The 20554-nt window shown below is 43.1% G+C and overlaps 1 protein-coding gene across 4 annotated transcripts in view; it reads left to right on the top strand.

Moving 5' to 3' along the window:
* Positions 1–20554, top strand: part of RIPOR3 (RIPOR family member 3) — a 125270-nt gene that overhangs the window by 25402 nt on the left and 79314 nt on the right. The window contains exon 3 of one of the 4 annotated variants that reach the window (XM_067468191.1): positions 15831–15907. The exons of the other annotated variants lie outside the window; for them this stretch is intronic. The gene's annotated coding sequence lies outside the window, so the exon portion shown is untranslated. The remainder of the gene's footprint in view (positions 1–15830; positions 15908–20554) is intronic. 4 annotated transcript variants of the gene reach the window in all.

Below are 20554 nucleotides of genomic sequence, written 5' to 3'. Positions count from 1 at the left end.
CAGTTTAGCTTTAATAAGATGAGAAATTCCACCTGTTCCGGAACAAGGTTATAAAGAACAACTGTTCTTCTTGATAGTTTGCTTTCTCAAGGTAATTTTATTTGCTCATATTTAAGGAGGGCTTTTACGATATTAAATATTGCAAATCCCAACTCCTTTCTTTGGGGATATTGTATGTGTGTGTGCGTCTTCAAATCATCACTTGACTGAAGGTGATTCCATGCATTTCATCAGGTTTTCTTGGACAAGGAATACCCAGGGATGGGGTTGCTAGTTTCTTCCTCTGAAATATATCCTACAGAACCTGGTATTTTGTTGGTCTCCACCCAAGTACTAACCATGGCTGACCCCGCTTAGTTTACAGGATCAGACAGGATCTGGTGAGATTACATCCCTGGAAATGACAGATGCGTTTCTTGATTGCAGAGAAGATTAAGTGCACTGTCTATTGTTCTGCTCATTGTGAGCTAATCTTAGGGTTTTCTTTGTAGCAGTTGGTCAAGTTGTAACTTAGTTACTTATCTGTTATCTAGAGAATGGTAGCATGCATACTATCATAATGCATGTTTATGATAGCAACAGAATGAAATTATTCAGTCAAATAGAACTAGATCACAGTAAAGTATGATGTTTGACAAGGCGTAACCTAGGAAATACTATAACATTTTAAATATTTACTATTTATTAACTGCAGTGGTGCAGTGGGTTAAATTGCTGAGCTGCTGAACTTGCTGACCAAAATGTTGCAAGTTCAAATCCGGGGAGCAGTATGAGCTCCCGCGGTAAGCTCCAGCTTCTGCCAACCTAGCAGTTCGAAAACATGCAGATGTGAGTAGATCAATAGGTACTTCTCCAGCGGGAAGGTAACAACGCTCCATGCAGTCATGCCAGCAACATGACCTTGGAGGTGTCTATGGACAATGCCAGCTCTTCGGCTTAGAAATGGAGATGAGCACCAACCCCCAGAGTTGGACACGACTGGACTTAATGTCAGGGGAAAACCTTTACCTTTACCTTATAATGTATTATAGATAGATAGATAGATAGATAGATAGATTCCAAATGCCTCATAATTTCTCTTTTCCCTTTCATGTATGGACTCAGAATGAGTGACATGGCATTGCATTCTATCCATGTGCATTGTTGTTTATAAGAATAACATACCTGTCAACATTTCACAGATGTGAACTGGAACACATATCTCCTAGCAATCTCAAAGTGTGGCAAAACTGCCAAACAGAGCCACAGGGAAAGGCAAGTTTCTGCCCAATCTTCTTTCTTCCTATTCTGAATTAATTGAATGCAAATTGCTTTTGTGCTTTGAACTCATTTTGTTGCAGCTGAAATAAGATGAGGACAAAGGAGGAAAGGAACAGCAGCAACGTTATGTTATGTCTCCTGCCAGAGGAAATTTGATCATAGAGTTGTACTGGAAGACCTAAAAAGTCCTAGAAAAGGGTTCATTCAAGTGAAACAATTAGCAATTTATTTATTTATGGTTTTTGAATTGTCCCAATGCCAGCAAATGTGGAAGGCTGGTTGTAGTTCTCCCTTGTTGGTGAAAGCATATATTCATGTCCCATTTCCATTGCCATTCCACAGTTGGGTGGGTGTTTCACACATTTATGGGAGACGTTCTTCTTTTTCCACATTATTATCAGTTGAAGGGGGAGAAGCAAAAAGTACCCAGACCAGTCAGTCTCGAGCTTCAGGTCAAGAAGTATGACTGGTTGTCATTTTCTATATGATTTCTTTTCCTTCCTTGTGGCTTTTTCTTTAAATGTGCCAAAATATTGGACTCTCCCATTCTTATGCTGGAAGGAGGCAGATGGTATTTTTCACTGTGATCTAAAGCTATAGTAAAACTAATAGACAAGAACAGGTCAGTAAAGATTTTTTGTAAAAAACCCAAAACATTGGAAGTAGGAAAATCCAGACATATCTTTCCTATAGAAGGCCATAACTAATGCATTTTTCCATTGCTCATGCCAAATCATGATTACAAATGCCTTGTTCCTCCTTCTCCTCCTCTGAAATGATGGCAAAATTCCCAGTGTATTTGCTGGACTTGGGATTGGTTCAGAAGGAGGAATGGAGCCACTGCTACCACTATGTCAGTGACAGCAGTATCTTCTCCAGAAAGCAGAGCTTGGAAAAGTTACTTTTTGGATTACAATTTCCAGAATCCCAAGGAACCATAATAGCTTGGGCTTGCTGTCCAAAAAAGTAACTTTTCCAAGCTCGGTTTGAAGACGCAGAGGGCCAAAGTAGGACATGCCTAAAATGCATTTACCAAACTGTATTATTCATTCTGGGTTATACATCACCCATGTAGCAACAGTGTTTCATCCTTAAAGCAGAGAATATATCTATTGAATGTACATGAAGTACATCATCAGATCCTGCTTTTCATTTAATAGCTGGGACACTTCTTTAGGATTGGGGCAGAGTTTAACATATTTTACAGGTACATGCCATGTTGACAAGCTGGAATGTATCCAGAGGAGGGCAACTAAAATGATTAAGGGTCTGGAGAACAAGCCCTATGAGGAGCGGCTTAAAGAGCTGGGCATGTTTAGTCTTCAGAAGAGATGGCTGAGAGGAGAATTGATGGTCATGTATTAATATGCGAAGGGAAGTCATAGAGAGGAGGGAGCAAGCTTGTTTTCTGCAGTCCTGGAGACTAGGACAAGGAACAATGGTTTCAACCTACAGGAAAGGAGATTCCACCTGAAGTTTAGGAAGAACTTCCTGACTGTGAGAGCTGTTCAGTGGTGGAACTCTCTGCCCGGTGTGTGGTGGAGGCTCCTTCTTTGGAGGCTTTTAAGCAGAGGCTGGATGGCCATCTGTCAGGGGAGCTTTGCATGTGATTTTCCTGCTCCTTTGTTAGGGGGTTGGACTGGATGGCTCATGAAGTCTCTTCCTACTTTACGATTTTATGATTCTATGTTGACCCCCATCAAAGCAATCAAACATTTCTATTGTCTTGTGAGTCAAATTTCTTGATTGTAGCAAAGAAAACGTCATTCCAGACAGAGATTTAAACACCGGTGTGGCATACAGCATGTGGCATATAGGGACTGTTGCCAAGCCATCCTGTTGGCAGAGGCGGCCCTAGGTAATTTTCAACGGCAAGCAAACAGTATTTTGCCCCCCCCCCCCCCAACCAATCATTGATATATATTTTCTGTTTGTCGTGGAAGTTCTGTGTGCCATATTTGGTTCAATTCCATCATTGGTGGAGTTCAGAATGCTCTTTGATTGTAGGTCAACTATACATCCCAGTAACTACACTTGCCGCATTTGCTCCCTTGCCTGGCCCGCTTTGGGTCCAGAGGCATGCCTGAAGACCCCGGCGTGTGCACCAAAAGTCACCTCTTCTCCTGACTTTCTCCTCAGCCATTGGGACTGAGAGAGAGAGAGAGAGAGAGAGAGAGGGGTGGAGATGCCCACGTTTCCTGAAGGTAGGCGCAAAAACAAAGGAGAGAGCGGAGGTGGGAGATACCTCCAGCCAGAGGGTCTCTCTCTCTCTCTCTCTCTCTCTCTCTCTTGGTCCCAATGGCTGAAGAGAAAGTCAGGAGAAGAGGCGACTTTTGGTGCGCACGCTGGGGTCTTCAGACATGCCTCCGGACCTGAAGCGGGCCAGGCACGGCAGCTCAGCCCCTTGGCCCACCCGTGGATTGGGGAGAGGAGAGGAGGCGGGTGGAGCGCTGGGGGATCAGGAAAGAGAGCCGGTCATGGGGAAGGGATCCAACGCGGAGAACGATTGAGCACTGGCTCTGCTCGCGCACCCGGTGGCCGGGTGGAGCAGGAACGAGAGGGGCTAGGCGAGGCTCAAGGGCCCGGCCCCTTTGGGAAGAGGATTGCTCGGCAGTGAGGCAAGAAAGCCGAGGCTCTCCCCGGACTGCTAGGGCTGTTGTGAGCTGAGGGGGCGCTCCTCAAGTGGCAGTCGAGGGGCATTTACAGAGGCGCCTCTGCGCCCCTGGCAAAAAAAAGTGTTCTGCGACCGCTTACTTCGCGTAATGGACAAACCGCCCCTGCCTGTTGGTGTCTGCATTGAGGCATCCACACCTTCTTTTTCAAACCCAATATTCTGGTCAATGTTGAGGTGATTAAGAATGCCTAAGATGAAGGTGCTTCAATTTACTGTGGCAGAATTAGACATTTCCTCTCCTTCTCAGATCATAGCTTCTCCGTAGTGACCTTTTCATTGATGCTGCCATGTTCTGGAATTCTTTTTGTTCTGGTGACACATTTGGCAACATATCAATCTCCATGTACAGGCTTTTTGGTTCATGTAGGCCTTTACAGTTCTGTTAGCTTAATTTTGTTTCATTACAGACACACTTATATAGATTTGTTTCTTTTTTTGTCATGTCAGGGGTGACTTGAGAAACTGCAAGTTGCTTCTGTTGTGAGAGAATTGGCCGTCTGCAAGGGGACGCCCGGATGATTTGATGTTTTTATCATCCCTGTGGGAGGCTTCTCTCATGTCCCCGCATGAGGAGCTGGAGTTGATAGAGGGAGCTCATCCGCCTCTCCCCGGATTCGAACCTGCGACCTGTCGGTCTTCAGTCCTGCCAGCACAGGGGTTTAACCCACTGTGCCACCGGGAGCACCTCTTATCTGGAATTTTCAAGTATTTCATATTTCTGAATTTCACTTATATAGGTTGAGCACCTCTTATCTGGAATTCAGAAATATGAAATTCTTGAAAATTCATTCATTCATTCATTCATTAGGCGATCCCTTGTTGGCTGGGTAGGATAGTCTTCCAGGATCAGAATTCTTATGAGTCTGTAGGTGGCCGTGGAACCCTATTCTTGATCGGCATCTTCTCCCACAGTGAGGGCATTGGTTTCCAGGTGGAAGGCGGTCCCGGTCGGGGTTGGCTTGACCTGCTTTCCTCATGGCACGTTTCTCTCTTTCACTCTCTATTCGTGCCTCTTCAAATTCTGCAGCACTGCTGGTCACAGCTGACCTCCAGCTGGAGCACTCAAGGGCCAGGGATTCCCAGTTCTCAGTGTCTATGCCATAATTGCGCATATGGGCTGCTGAAATAGCGATACCTTTGCTTTCTGATGGTTCAATGTACACATGCTTTGTTTTATGCCTGTATCTATTTTTAAATATTTTTATACAATATCTTCAGGCTAGGTGTATAAGGTGCACATGAAACATATTACTGTATTTACTCAAATCTAACGCTCACCTTTTCTGACTAAATGACCCTGCCAAAATTAGAGTGTGCATTAGATTCACATAATATGGTAATATTAGTGCTAAGCCAAAGGGGAAGCTGCTTCAGGAGCCCTCGGAGCTCCTGTTTGAAGGATGCCATCTCTAATGTAATGGCCAGAGATCAATGCTATGCCATTTTGGAATGTGTAGTTTGGTGAGGAATCATCCTTCTTTGGCAGAGAAGATTGAAGACCTTGTCAAACTACAACCCCCCTGACTTCATAGCATCTAACCAAGGCAGTTAAAGTGGATTCATTCTATAGCATAGATGCACCCCATCTTCCATTGCTGGCAGTAACAGTAATAGCCATATTACAAAGAGTGCACTTTTTGCTTCTGCACATGACATTCAGCAGCAAATACTTTTTTATTTTGGTTTCAGTGTTTTGACATTTGAGATGTGCATTAGATTCAATGCGCATTAGAGTACTTTCGTATTTAGATTTGGGTTTCATCTCTAAGATATCACATTGTGTACATATATACAAATACGGGTATTCCAAATTTCCCCAAAATCCAAAATGCTTCTGGTCCCAAGCATTTTGGATAAGGGATAGTCATTCAACCTGTATTTGCTTTGTTTCGCTTCCATTCATTTTTTTGCATGGATTTTATTGGCTTGTACATTTTATTGCTAATTGTCCTGGCAGTCATTTGGCTGAACAGTGGCACACAAAAATAGTAAAACAAGATGCAAATGAATAAACAAATTCACATGCCCCTTGACAAGGGAGCTTGTCTGTGAATAAATGAAGCTGCTCACAGCATGCAAGCGGGATATTGCCCAGCTCTTCACTTTCCAAAGCTTTCTCCTTCCCTCCCTCAATCTTTTCCTGAAATTATGCCCTTGCTTTTTTAAAGGGCTTATTAGAATTCAGCCAAGCGCAGTCCTGATGGCTGCCAAGACTGAGCAGACTGCATGTCCAGTTAGATCCTGCTACATTCCAAAATCTGCAATTCAGGCATTTGAATTTGTCATCAGTCTGAAATTGAAACCAGAGGAGGCAACAGTGGACTCTTGGAGCTCGTAAATCAGCCTGCAAATGGAGTGGTTTGCTCTGGACCTCTTGAGTGAGTGGAAAGAAAATTTCCCACAGCAGGGGTCTTCTGACCCACCTCACAATTGCTTCCTGAATAGTGGCACAATATAGGGCTGCTTGCAATGGAAGCACCACCCTAGGAAAGCATGAAGCTACCTTTGCTTACAAAAATAACTTTTGTGGATTGCAACTCCCAGAATTCCAGTCACGCTAACTGGGATTTCTGGGGATATCGTTTAGAACAAAAGTAAAGTTCTTAGGCTCAAGAGCTAGCTTATTGACAAGAAGATTTCTGAATTTTCCACTTCTGCTTTGGCTACTCATTTTAATTCCTTTCAAAGACATGACCATAATGGCATGGGGAGAGCAGGTTGGTTTGTTATCAAAGCCTACTTCTACTGGAGTCTGTTTCATCACCTGTCATTTGTGGGTGTCAGCTCTGTCCCAGAAAGATCATTTTAAATGAACAATCATATGATTGTGCACAAAAGACTTTTATTTGTGCACAAGCTTTCCACATTTCCTGTACATAACTGTGGCATAGACACTGAGAACTGGGAAGCCCTGGCCCTTGAGCGCTCTAACTGGAGTTCAGCTGTGACCAACAGTGCTGCAGAATTCGAAGAGGTACAAATGGAGGGCGAAAGAGAAATATGTCAAGAGGTTTCCATTTGGAAACTGATGTCCTCACTGCAGGAGAAGATGCAGATCAAGAATAGGGCTCCACAGCCACCTACAGACACCACATCAAGACACCACATCTGGAAGACAATTATCCTCAAGCTATGAGGGATCACCTAAGTAAGTAAGTAAGTAACATGACAGCTACAGGCATACACCAAAGATTCCACTTCCTTTTTAAAAAATGGAACTCATATTACAGTGATCAAGCCAAGTATGTGCATGAGCTGATTTCGAAAGAAAATCTGGGCTATTATTTTAACAATGCCATATATACTTGTGTAAAGTCCACCTTGTGTATAAATCAAGGTCAGGAACAGAAGCCAAATTTATGAATTTTGAAATGGTCTATGGATAAGTTAAGGGCTATTACACCTATGGAAAAAACATCATCCCTGGCTGCCCTAACTCCAGCATTTCCCCACTTAGGCATTCAAAAACACCTGGTATAATGCCAGATATTTATTACTTTGGTTGTTTTATTTTGTTTTTGCTGTCATCTTTTCCTGGAGGTGGACTAATCTCCTTTTGATATGCCCAGAGCAGGGAGAAAGTAGTTTACTCATGAGTAAGACTACTTGGAAAATCACTCTTGCCATCTTTGCCATCTCCTGTCTCACCCATGTTTTGCTTCTGTGGGTGTCATAACTATACCCTTCTTGGCCTGGGAGGACTTCATCTCCTGTACTAGCTCTGGCAATGATGGCTATCCTCTCCTCTGATTTCACTGGGTGACAGTATAGCCACTGCAGGTCTGAGGACTGTTAGTGACAACAGCCATGTTGTGTTATGAGCATCCCAGGAGTCAGATGAGAGGAGTGTCCTCTGCCACCAGCGTTGGAAGAGGCAGATGTGAGGCTATGGTGGCTGAGGAGAGGGTGCCAGTGGCAGTCGGAGCAGGAATATGTAAGGCAAGAGGCAACCTGGACAAAAGGAGGTAGAATGATTTTCCATTTGCTTACTCATGCATAAACCACCTCCAGCCTACTCTGAGCAGCCCCAAAGGGAAGAAGCTTGTTCCACCCAGGAATCTGACACAACCACCACTGGCACTACTGCAATTTTTTCAACCATGCACTACAAAAGACTAGAAGCAGAACCGCGGCAGACAAAGGTACAACACTGAACAATGTACTGTACAAGCCAACCTAGTATTTTGGGTTTATTTTTGGTCAGATATTTACAACTCATGCACAAATACATACATATTTCTCTATAGCCAAGGATGCATATTAGAAGACCTCCATCTGTTAAATGAAGAATTGTAGAATGCAGTGCACACAACTCTAACTCAATATAACTTACTGTTTTGTAGCCTTATTGTTATATGCTCAGTGATGCTATAATTGAATTTTGTGGGGTGACACACAGACTTTCAGTCTGGGTTGGTTTTGGTTTTATTGTTTCCTGAGTGTATGCTTTCTATTTGGTTAAACAGTTTTTGATGTTCATTTTCTATTGTTTTCATTGTTTGCATTGTTTTCTTTCTTTCTTTTTCCTCTGAAGCCATGGCACCACCCTTCTCAGGCTAAAGACCTGGAAAAGTTATATTGTCTGGCAGATTGGCAGGATGCTAACTTTGTGTAAGAGAAGCTACTTGCTTGGCAAGGAAGGAGTGGTGTGTCCATTCCAGCATGTTGTTTCAGGGACTTGTAGTTTAGTAACTAAGTTTTCAACTCTCTGGAGAGTAGGAGAGCCAGGAGGGGTGTATGATGTTTGTGTGAAATCTTGTTGGCATAAACTGGTGAAACCTTCTGTCAGACCAACTTATGTTATCGCACAATGTCAAATGTAGCATTATTTTTCACAATGGCTTTCTTCATTGTTAATAATCAGTCACTGGCAGGCGATTATGTTGCTTCTATGCACCATCCACCTACAACGAAGCAACTGAGAAAGAGAAATGGCCATTGTCCCCCTAAACTTCCAGAATACTCACTGGAGGCCTGGGAGGATAATGGTTGTGTGACTATAACCAGTAGGTCCCCAGAAACCCTTTCTTGCTGGCCTGATTGACCTTACTGGATATACCAGAGCACAGTCATGTTATTGTCACACAATCAAATCCTAAAGATGCTACAGAAGATCCACAGAATCATGTTGGCAGAGATGTTCACTGTGCCAACCCCTATTTCATCCTTAGCATTAAGTGTCCAGTGGATATTCCTTACTGAGATGTTATTTGCAAGGTATGTGTGTCTTTTTCCTAAGACCTTTTTGCCTGCATCTCTCATTTTGCCTACGTATATGGCTGTCATACTACAGCACTACATTTCATTTGGTTTTATTTTTATTTTTTGACAATGTGCAACAGTTGCTGACAGTGACATAAACTTATGCCACACTATCAGATGGATACAACTATTGCACACCACCAAAAAAGGTGTGTGTGTAGATCATTTCACATAAACTACACAAACTAGTGTGTGAATCCACATTGCCTTTGTGTATTGTACAATGTTCAGTCACCATTGAGCCATACAGGTTGTCCAAATTGGTGTTCAGTTTTGGGACTGAGCAACATTAACACACTGTCAGATATTTCTACTATGCTTGAGTGATGTAGGATCTTGGCTAGAGTGTGCTTATATGTGATATAGATCTCATACAGAATAGTGCATATACAGCTAAAATTCTGTATTATTCCAGGAAAGATCTAGTTTCATTTCTGTTTGCAATAGATGAGCACCCAAGGTGTTAAATAGAGAAGTTTTTACATTTTTGCTAGGATGAAACCTGTGATTATCCAAATGTTGTTGAACTGCCATTCCCAGCAGCTTTACCTAGACCCCATGGGGAGAAGAGCAAGGTACAAATAAGATAGATAGATAGATAGATAGATAGATAGATAGATAGATAGAGAGGAATGCTGGGAGCTGAATTTCCAACAATATTTGAAGGGCTGCATGTTCTGCATACTATACTTAAATCTCATATGGATGCGTTATTTCTGTTTTACTCTGTTTTACTCTTTCCAAATACCAAAAAACATATACTATAGTAGTACAATAGCCTACCTCCAAAATTTGACCGATGAAAACTAGGACACATGAGACATAATCATACCTATGGAATCCTTGAGCTTCTTGTTTATGAAGAGTATTTAATAACATTCAAGACTACAAATTCATAGGATACAGGTGTGAAATCACAGTGCTATAACTGTGTAGTGTAAAAGTACCTTTAAATGAATAAAAAATTGCAAAAAAATTATTTAGATGAATTAAAAAAGCAGAAAGGTAAACTGGGGCCACATGATTAAACCATTGAGCTGTGGAACTTGCTGACCAAAAGGTCAGCGGTTTGAACCTGCGGAGTGGGGTGAGTTCCCATCGTTAACCCCAGCTTCTGCTAACCTAGCTGTTCAAAGACATGCAAATGTGAGTAGATCAATAGGTACTGCTCCGGTGGGAATTTAATGGTGCACCATGCAGTCATGTTGGCCACATGACTACGGGCAACGCTGGCTCTTTGGCTTAGAAATTGAGATGAGCACCACCCCCCAGAGTCAGACTCAACTAGAATTAATGTCAAGGGGAAATCTTTACCTTTACCTTTACTTTTACCAAAGCTGGAAAGGTTCTCAAGCCTTGGGGCTTACTTTAGCCCATATGAGCCCCTAGTTTAACTGTCCAATCTTCCCCAAATGGAGATGACACTTTCCCTATGATGTTATCATTTTGATGCTTACTTGCATGACACACTATTGTGCCAATTATACTTCAGCAGGAAACTTTTTCCTTTCTGTATTGGCATTTTGATGCCTTTTCAGCTTTTCCCCTCCATTAATTATAAAAATTTGACCTGCCTCTTTTAAAGATTAAGTTACTGTCAGAAAAGCTTAAATGAAAATATGCTGGTAATTTCGGCCACATCTTTTTGCCCTGGGTCCTACCCACCTCTGGGAGGTGGCTCCTGAGAATTCCTCCAAAGTTGAAAGTGTTCCTTGATCTGAAAAAATGGCCTCCACCCTGATGATAGGGCATTGCTGGTGTTTGCAGTGTTGTGATTTCCCCCCTTACTTTAGAGAAGGTTACTACATCAATTCCACCACTGTGAAGTCTTGGCTCTGTCTTTTCTTCTGCTTTGCTTCAGTTCCCCCTGTTTATAGGTTTTCCCAATAGTGAAGATACCTTTCTTTGTATTAATTTTGGGTGGAGCATGAAAACCCCTAGAGGCCAGGCTTAGTTGGTCTATTCCAGCCTTTGTTGGTCTATTCCATTTGCCTGTATAGAGCTCCTTTGTTGAACTCTTTTTTCTGCAGCAAAGCTACAGAGAACAGTCGCTTTGGTATTGTCTGGTAATCCTAGGCCCAGCAATCCAAAAATAACTTTGCATCCTTAGCACCTGCATTCAGTGGTATTCTTATACCAGCAGTCCCAGTGATAATAGAAGCTTTTGACCAGCTTAAGCTTCACAAGAAAGAAGTTTGAGACAACTTATAAGCAGCAGCTTGTAAACCATCGCTTTGCACCAGGGGCAGAAGACTCCAGAGAGATGACCATAGCCAGCAAAGGCTCCTTTTGTAATGTTACCTTATAATAGTCCTGGGTGGAGTTAACCCTTTAGTAATCTTGTTTTCAGTAAACTCATTTTAGTTATATTTTCACCTTGCTTAAATTGCCTCTGTGTGTTAAGGGTCTCAGTATTAACAGAAGGTACACAGATAGCCCCCAAGTAAAGCCAGACAATATAGTTTTTCCCAAAGGCTTGGGTGTGCCATCACAACCACATTTGAACTCCATTGCATCATTTTTTTAAAAAAATGTTCACATTTCTAACAAAGTCCCAGTGTTTTAAATCCTACATTTTGTATATTGGTGGGAAGAGGAGAGTGGGTCTCTTGGGACCCCTGTGATGCCACAGGTAATAGCCAAACATGAAATCACATCCCACAAAGCTTTCCAAACTACAATGAGTTAGTTGGGGGTAAAATAAACAGTGTTTCCCCAGGGACTGAGCTATGCTTGTTTCAGTGGTGGGAAATGTACTATTTCTTCACAACTAAAGCAATCTGGGGGGAACATCCAGACTTCACAAAACCAATGAGTAACAGCTGCACTTTTTATTACACAATGATATACCTCTAGTAAATATGCAGTCAAAGATGAGTCTATCTGTCCTTTTATAACAGTGTGCAGTGGGGCGGGGGTCTTCTTTCCAACATAGTGATGTTGCTGATATTTTTTTCTTAAAACTTTAAGAATAGATAAGAACTGCAGAAATGATCACAAGTGGCATATAGAATCACATGGGAGGATCTAGAAAATGCCTAGTCAGAACACTTCTCTAGTCTGGCATTTCTCAGTCCTATAGTGTCAACATACCATAGAAGTGTGCTGGAGGACCTAGAAAATGCCTAGATACCTGTGGATATGGGGAAGGGGGTCATTTTGTAATGGTCAATGTATGTGTTTTGCTATATTAGGTACCATGCAATGACTGCTTTGTGCACAGCAATTGTAGCAGTCCAGCTCCTCTCCCTTCCCATTATTTCTCTTGACCTCTCCCAGCTGCTCTTTCCTTAGGACAGAATTCCGTGTGACATCTGACCAGCTCTGCTCCCTTTGGCCAGGCTGTCCTCAGATGTACTGGAGGACATTGCCCTGTTGACCAGAGTTGACCTAAGCTGACAGTTTGGCTGGCTTCTGTACATAGTTTGAAGTGGCCAGTTTATTCTTTGCTTCTGCATAAGTATGAGAGCAATTTTACAGTACTTGGCAAGTAAGTGTTGCAGCTTGTCATCAGCTGACTATCATAATGAAGCTGATCAACTGGCTGTTTGGCCCCCCAGTGTTGTGCAACTGTGCTGTTAGCTTATTGTAACAGAAGGCCAGAAACAGACTTGTGGTTTCCAAGCTGTTTAGGACTGTGTGGAATTAATATGGTGTGTACCCCTACTCATTCTTTGCCAGTAATCCTGGATTCTCTTTGGCCTCAGGGCCAAGCCACATATTGCATCCAAATGTGTAAGTCACCCCAGATGGCCGTTTACCCACCAGAGAAAGCAGATTTGAGATGGAGGCTATTAAAAGTTGAGACATGGGACAGAGATCCTTTAAGTCCCTTCCTGCCACTTTGCTGACCCAGACATCCTCCCTCATGAAGTGACTTACCCATAATATTTGGGATTCAAATGTTGGATAAGCAGCCACCTTCCTTTCTCCTTGACCATCATTTGGAATTAGAAAATTAGAGCACTGTGATTCCACTGTAACTTTCATGGCAGATTCCTTTGAGCTTTTTTTGTTTGGTGGGGTATTAGAATAGAACCACCATGGCCATCCTGATGCTTGGGAACCAGAGGAGAGCATCATGTGAAGGACAGGAGTGTGGTCATGGATCTCCCTGGCCAAGGAAGGTGTGGTAGCACTCTCACCAGTAACAATGGGAAAAATGGGAGATGGTTGGGCAAAAGGGGAGGAGGGAGAGAATAGTGATCTTGGTTCCTTGCAAGTTCCTCTGCACTCTGAGCTCCAAGGAAACAACTCAAACAACAGACGCAATAAACATATCGCATTATATCAGGCCATTCTAAATGTCTGGGCAGGAAAATGACAGTAGTGGCTGGCACTTTCCCTTCTCCACAGGATTACCTTAACTTATCCATGGATTATATAAAAATCCAGATTTTTGGCCCAAAACCTGTCCTTGAGTTATACATGAGTGACTTATTCATGAGTATCTGTTATAGAAACAGACATATATCAGAAAATCCAAGATTGCACCACATATCTCTTGACCATGCAATCAATGGCATGCAATGACTATTGAATAGCCTGGACTATGATTATGGATGGTGTGATTTTAATATGGAATGGAATGTTTTCAAGTATCTAATATTGTATTAATTTTAACTTAATTTTTATATTTTGGAATTGCATATGTTTTAAGGCATTGAATAATTGCCTCTGTTGTAAGCCACCATGATTCCCCTTTGGGTAGAGAAAGGCAGGCTATAAATAGGGCAGTGGTTCTCAACCTGTGGGTCCCCAGATGTTTTGGCTTTCAACTCTCAGAAATCCTCACAGCTGGTAAACTGTCTGGGATTTCTGGGAGTTGTAGGCCAAAACACCCAGGGACCCACAGGTTGGGATCCTCTGCAATAATACAAATAAATAAATAAAGTAATTGAACAGATCACTAGAAAGGGAAGGTTTCTGTCTCCTAGTTACTTTATGTTTCTTGTATGCACTAACAAACTCACAGCTGTTCACAATTTTCAAGGCTGAGGCTTTAAAGGAAAAACCATCCACTAGTGTTGGCAGCTTCTGATATTTAAGGAAAAGATTGTGGCTTTGATTTTCCAGAGTTCTCCTCGGCACTGACCTTGGCACGTAGAACTCTGGAAAAAATCTCATTGTAGCATACATCAACCCTTGATCTGAATAAATAAATAAATAAATAAATAAATAAACAAACAACTTCAATCTAGCACACCAAAACAATTACAAATATTTGTGTTCAAACATTGAGTAGTGGTTCCTTATTGGCCTTTTGTAAAGCTGATAGCCGTTATTAGTTAATGTCTAGCTCAGTTCTACAGGTGTGAGGATGTACAGGTGCACAATGCATTTGCCCACCCACAAAGAAATAATGAGACAAGACAACTGTGTTGGGATAACTATGGGCAACTTTTATTAATGGTTAGCTATTTAAACGTACTTCATGAATTGCAACTAACTATAAGTGGGTTGTCTAAAGGTTTCATGGCTGGAATCACTGGGTTGCTGTAAGTTTTTTGGGCTATATGGCCATTGTAAGTGGGTTTGGACTTGATGTTGGATAAGTTGAGGCAGTGCCCCTACCAGACACACTCCTCAGCTAACTTGGATGAGACACCTGAGTTCCCCACATAACTCACCTGAGTGGTAACCAGGGAACTGCTTGGAAAATTGCATAGAATATTCAACCCCCCAGTTGAGAGACTTCTGGCGTTAGAATTCCCTGCAGCTCCAAGGCCATTTCTGTTCACCACCATCACAGTTGACCAAGGTGTGTGTGTGTGTGGGGGGGGGGGGGGGGAGAGGTATTCCCATTCCTGGCCTTCACCAGAATGGGTGCCTTAGGTGCACACCAAGATGTTCAATTACATCCCCATTTCCTGCTTTTTGCTGGAAACAAAAGTAGTAATTGGTGGCTGGGGAAGGGGAAATTTGGGGAACCAAAGCAGCCCAATGGCTGCTGGTTACTGAGGAAGATGTGTTGCAGAAGAAAATAGCAGATACATTCTTCTGCAACTTCTAAAAGTATGTCCATTGGAATAATGGGTGAGTTGTGATCCCCAATTGGATATTGATTAAATATCCAATTGGGATATTTAATGTGTTCCTTTCCTGCATTACTTTAATGTATTCCTTTCCTGCATTACTTTAATGATTGGCTATGACTGCTATGTTTGTATGCTGCAGATAATCTATGCTTTAATAGATCCCAATCCACCAGACAACCTGCTATGTCATTCTGTGTCTGACGCACAATATTCATCAGAATTCCTGATTTGAGAATGTGTTAGTGTTTAAGATTGATTAAAACACATTCTTTCTTGTGTTCGTTTCTTATGTACACTGTATGGCAAATGTGTCAAATGCAAGCTCACAAGCTGAACCAGACCAACCATATCATTTTATGTGGCCCGCAAGGCTTTCAATACCAGGGCAACATAGTTACATTCGTACAATCTTATAATTACAAACAACTGTTTGGAAGCAGCCAGAAGGCTGATATGGTCTATGGTGTAAATGAATTTGACACCCCTGCTGTATGGTAAAGTGAATGTCAGAAATGGGGAAGGAGCTGCTCTAATATCATTGAGGATATTAGCTGAGGGGCCACCACTGAGAAGGCCCTATCTCTTGTTCCCCCCAGATTCACCTGCAAAAGAGGCGGCACAGAGAGCTGGGCCTCTCCAGATGATCTTAATCTCTGAGGTGGTTAACAGACAGGTAAGCTGGGCTGGAACCATTTAGGAATTTATAGGCTAAAGCCAGCACTTTGAATTGTACTCGGTAGCAGACTGGCAGCCAGTGGAACTGACTTAATGGGAGGGGGTGTGTATGTTCTTTGCATGCTGCTCCCGTGATCAACCTGGCTGCTGTCTGTTGGACATTTGAAGCTTGTGAACAGTTTTCAAAGGCAATCCCATGTAGAGCATGTTGCAGTAATCTATTCGGGATATGATCGGAGTGTTGACTACCGAGGCCAAGCCTGACTTCCCAAGGTACGGGTGCAGCTGGTACACAAGTTTTAATTGTGCGAATGCTCCCCTGGCCACCGCCAAAACATGGAGTTCCAGGCTCAGCCATGAGTCCAGGAGAACTCCCAAGCTGCGAACCTGAGTCTTCAGGGGGAGTGTAACCCCATCCAACACAGGCTGTAACCCTATGCCCTGTTCAGAAGTGGCCATTGTCTGTCATTCCATCTTTAAAGGAAACAGAGACTTTACTTACCTCATCACACAGGATTGCTCCTCCCGCTTCTAGCTCAACCATCCACTTAGAAGAGACACAAGGCCTCATTCTTAAGATACCCCTTCTATGGGCTGCTTTCCTGCCCAAGCCCCGTTCTTAAGACACTACTTCTGTGAGCTGCTTTCCTTCTCAAGCCCTGTTCTTAAGACACTACTTCTATGGGCTGCTTTCCTTCTCAAGCCCCATACTCTCAAGGAGACATAAAGCACCATCCTTTTCGTATTAGGTTGCCATTATTTTTTCCATAAAACAACACATGTAGACACCACATCAGTATATGTTTTATGCAATTTTGAATACATGGAGTAATATGAAAGAGAAATATCAGGAATACTGAAGTTGTGATATCTCTCATTCTAATTAGCTATTTCTAATAATTAAATTAATTTTAAAAAATTACCAACCCAGAGGAAGGATTTTGGATGAGAAATGGATCAAGGCTTGGTAGGATACCTCCCATAGGAACACCCATCACTCCACATCACTGAAGCAATAAAACATGGTTGAATTTGAAAGATCTCATCTCATCCAATGCTTTCTAACCATTTCAAGTTTTCTTTCCCTACATTTCAGAGACACTTCAGAGACAAAGCAGCATGGGCGAGAAGTAGAAGTCCCCCTGCATTGTGTGATGGGATCCATGTTGCTTGGTCTGTTAACTGTTTTAGAACTGTGTGGAAATGGGGGTGGAGGAATCTTGCATCCGATGAGGTCCCTAGAGCAGTGCTTCCTGACCACTTGACTAGGGACCATTTGACCAGAAGCCGCTTTGATCAGGGACCAGTTGACCAGGGACCACTTTGATCAAGGACCACTTTGACCAGGGACCACTCTCCAAAATTAGTACCAAAAAGGTTATGAATCAGGTTTTGGTCAACTTTAGATTTGGTTTGGTTATTTGGGGTGCTGTTTCAGAAAACCGCATTGGATAGACCACATCAGCTCTAGTTTCTGATACAGAACATATGCCATCCAGTAATTGCCATCTGCTCGCCCACAGAAAACCATATTTAATAATGTAGAGGTGATGTGGCCAATCCAAGGGGTCAGGGCTGGTCAACGACAGGGAAGCAGTGGCAGGCAGTGTGAAAGGAGCAGAAATAAAATAAATAAATAAATAAAGAGGAAGGGAGGCTTGCAGACCAGATTTTCGTCCTCACGGCCCACTGGTGGTCCGTGGCCCACAGATTAAGAACCACTGCCCTAGAGTAACTCGGGACTATGTCTGTTTCGCGTTTTTATTGTATTTTAAAGTTGGTTGTATTGTTTTAATCTACTGCTGTAAACCGCTCCGAGTCAAATTGGGAGTGGCAGTATACAAGTCAAATAAAAAAAATAAAAAAATATTATCTCATTAACAACTTTTGCCACCTTGACCACCTTGACCACATTCTGGTTTTCATCTGTGAAGGGCTGGATTCAATGATATTTTGATGGTTGCTCACTTGGGATTTAAAAAAGAATACATGCCTCCAATCAAGAAAATCCCAAATAACTTTGGGGACCCAGGATTGTTTTTGAAAAATGGGCATCTCAAATTCTAAAAAGTAATTAAAAACTAATTATATTCAGGAATTTAATTTGAGCACCCCTAGCATAATGGCAGTGCCAGGAGCTGGGTGATCTTATTCTAGAAGGATGCTGATGATTGAATATCATAGTTCTGGAATGTTTTTGCAGTGAAGTATCTTGTTAGAATGACATTGCTACTTAGGTCGATGGTCTTTCAAAAGAATGCCTATGAGCAGAGGTTAAATACAGGGTTTATTTTCCCAGTAGATTTAACACTGCAGTGAAAGTTAAGAATGGAAACTTGATTAGTCTTGGTATTAAGTACTTTGATAATAACAATGATTCAGCTCTGCAGGATTCCCCCTCCCCCCCCCCCCCACCACTTTTTTAGCGCAACATCAATGTGTTTGTCATTTTCATACCATTTTATGAGTTTAACTCTTGTCGCATTGCTGGGAAATGGTGAGTGGCAAAATCTGGCATTAAGTTCGGCTGCGCAAAACTGCATTAAAATGAACATAAAGTTATGGATGATTACAATATTTAATGAGCTATGATTTAAAAACACATTTATGTTGTTCTTTTTTAAATGTTATATGCCATAACTGCCAATATCAGAGTTGGTAGCCAAAATTATTAATGTGAAAGAACACACAAGGGGCTGCTGCCATTTGCCTTTGCCTAAATTCTTCATCTCTTTCATCAAGTGCAGAGTTAATTGAACTACTTTTTCACTTAGATCTTGGTAGCTACTGAAGTAAACTGGTATTTTATTGATTTATCATATCAGGAGTGAACCAAACAGTTGTATTGCCTTAAAAAAACCCGCAAAGTTTGAAAACTTGGCATGCTATTAAATGTCCTTTGACCAGTAGCTGGCCACTTGGAGTGCCTCTGGTTATGCTATAAGAAGGTCTTCCATTGTGCATGCGGCAGGGCTCAGGCTGCACTGTGATAGGTGGTCTGTGGTTTGCTCTTCTCCACACTCGCATGTCGTGGACTCCACTTTGTAGCCCCATTTCTTAAGGTTGTCTCTGCATCTCATGGTGCCAGAGCTCAGTCTGTTCAGTGCCTTCCAATTCATCCAGTTTCTGTGTGCCCAGGAGGGAGTCTCTCATTTGGTATCAGCCATTGATTGAGGTTCTGGGTTTTAGCCTGCCACTTTTGGACTCTCGCTTACTGAGGTGTTCCAGTGAGTGTCTCTGTAGATCCTAGAAAACTATTTCTTGATTTAAGTCATTGGCATGCTGGCTGATTTCCAGAGGATGGGCCGGAGGTGTCACTGCCTTGGTCCTTTCACTATTGGTTGCTTCTTCCCGGCGGATGTCAGGTGGTGTAGTACCAGATAAGCAGTGTAACTTCTCTAGTGGTGTAGGGTGCAGACACCTTGTGATAATCCACGATGATCCCTGGTTTATTAGTATAAGTACCAAATGCGTCATGGAGGAGGGAGAGGCTTCCGTTAACCGAGGAGCCCCCATAGAAGTCGTGGTGGGGAAGGGGAGATACGGGAAAAGGAGACCTTTAATTCGGCCTAGGGAACGGGGAACAACTTTAGTAATTCCAAACCGGTCTCCTGATACGGTAAGTAGGTGTAACCAGGATGGCGGTCCCTCGGGATTGAAAGTGGTGCTGTTGAACGCCAGATCTGTCAATGGCAAAACAACTTTCATCCAGGACTTAATCCTGGATGAACGGGCAGATCTGGCGTGCATCACAGAGACCTGGCTGGACGAAGCTGGAGGTGTAAACTTGACCCAGCTTTGTCCACCCGGGTTCTCTGTGCAGCATCAACCGAGATCCGGAGGGCGGGGAGGCGGGGTTGCAGTAGTCTATAGAGATTCCATTTCTCTGACCAGGACCCCCATCCCGCAGTCAACAAATTTTGAATGCGTCCACCTGAGGGTGGGTGACCGGGACAGTTTAGGGATTCTGTTAGTGTACCGTCCACCTCGCTGCACTACAGTCTCCCTACCTGAGCTAGCGGGGGTAGTCTCGGACCTGGCATTGGAGTCCCAACGGCTGCTTGTGCTGGGGGACTTCAATGTCCACGCCGAGGCTGCCCTAACGGGAGCGGCTCAGGACTTCATGTCTACCATGGCGACCATGGGTCTGTCCCAACAAGTATCTGGCCCCACCCACAGTGCTGGACATACATTGGACTTGGTTTTCTGTCAGGGATGGGAGGAAGGTGGCGGTGTTGAGGAGTTATCCATCTCTCCGTTGCCATGGACCGACCACCACCTGGTCAGCTTTAGACTTACTGCACCCCTAACCTCCGCAGAGGTGGAGGACCTATTAAATTGGTCCGCCCCAGGAGGCTTATGGATCCGGAGGGATTCCTGATGGCTCTTGGGGAATTCCCCGCCACCTCGGTTGGTGATCCTGTTGATGCCCTGGTCGCTCTCTGGAATGGGGAGATGACTAGAGCAATAGACACGATCGCTCCAGAACGTCCCCTCTCAAGTAGCCGAGCTAAACCAGCCCCTTGGTTTACTGAGGAGCTGGCGGTGTTGAAGCGAAAGAAGAGGGAACTAGAGAGCGTGTGGCGTTCGGATCCGAGCGAGCCAAACCGAACACGGTTTGTGTCCTTTTTAAGGTCATATGCCG

This window comes from Anolis sagrei, chromosome 4, assembly GCF_037176765.1.
Source record: "Anolis sagrei isolate rAnoSag1 chromosome 4, rAnoSag1.mat, whole genome shotgun sequence".
In the NCBI taxonomy this organism is placed as follows: Eukaryota; Metazoa; Chordata; class Lepidosauria; order Squamata; family Dactyloidae; genus Anolis; species Anolis sagrei.
The sequence above is the reverse complement of the archived record's forward strand: the minus strand, read 5'-3'. Positions and strand labels throughout refer to the sequence as shown.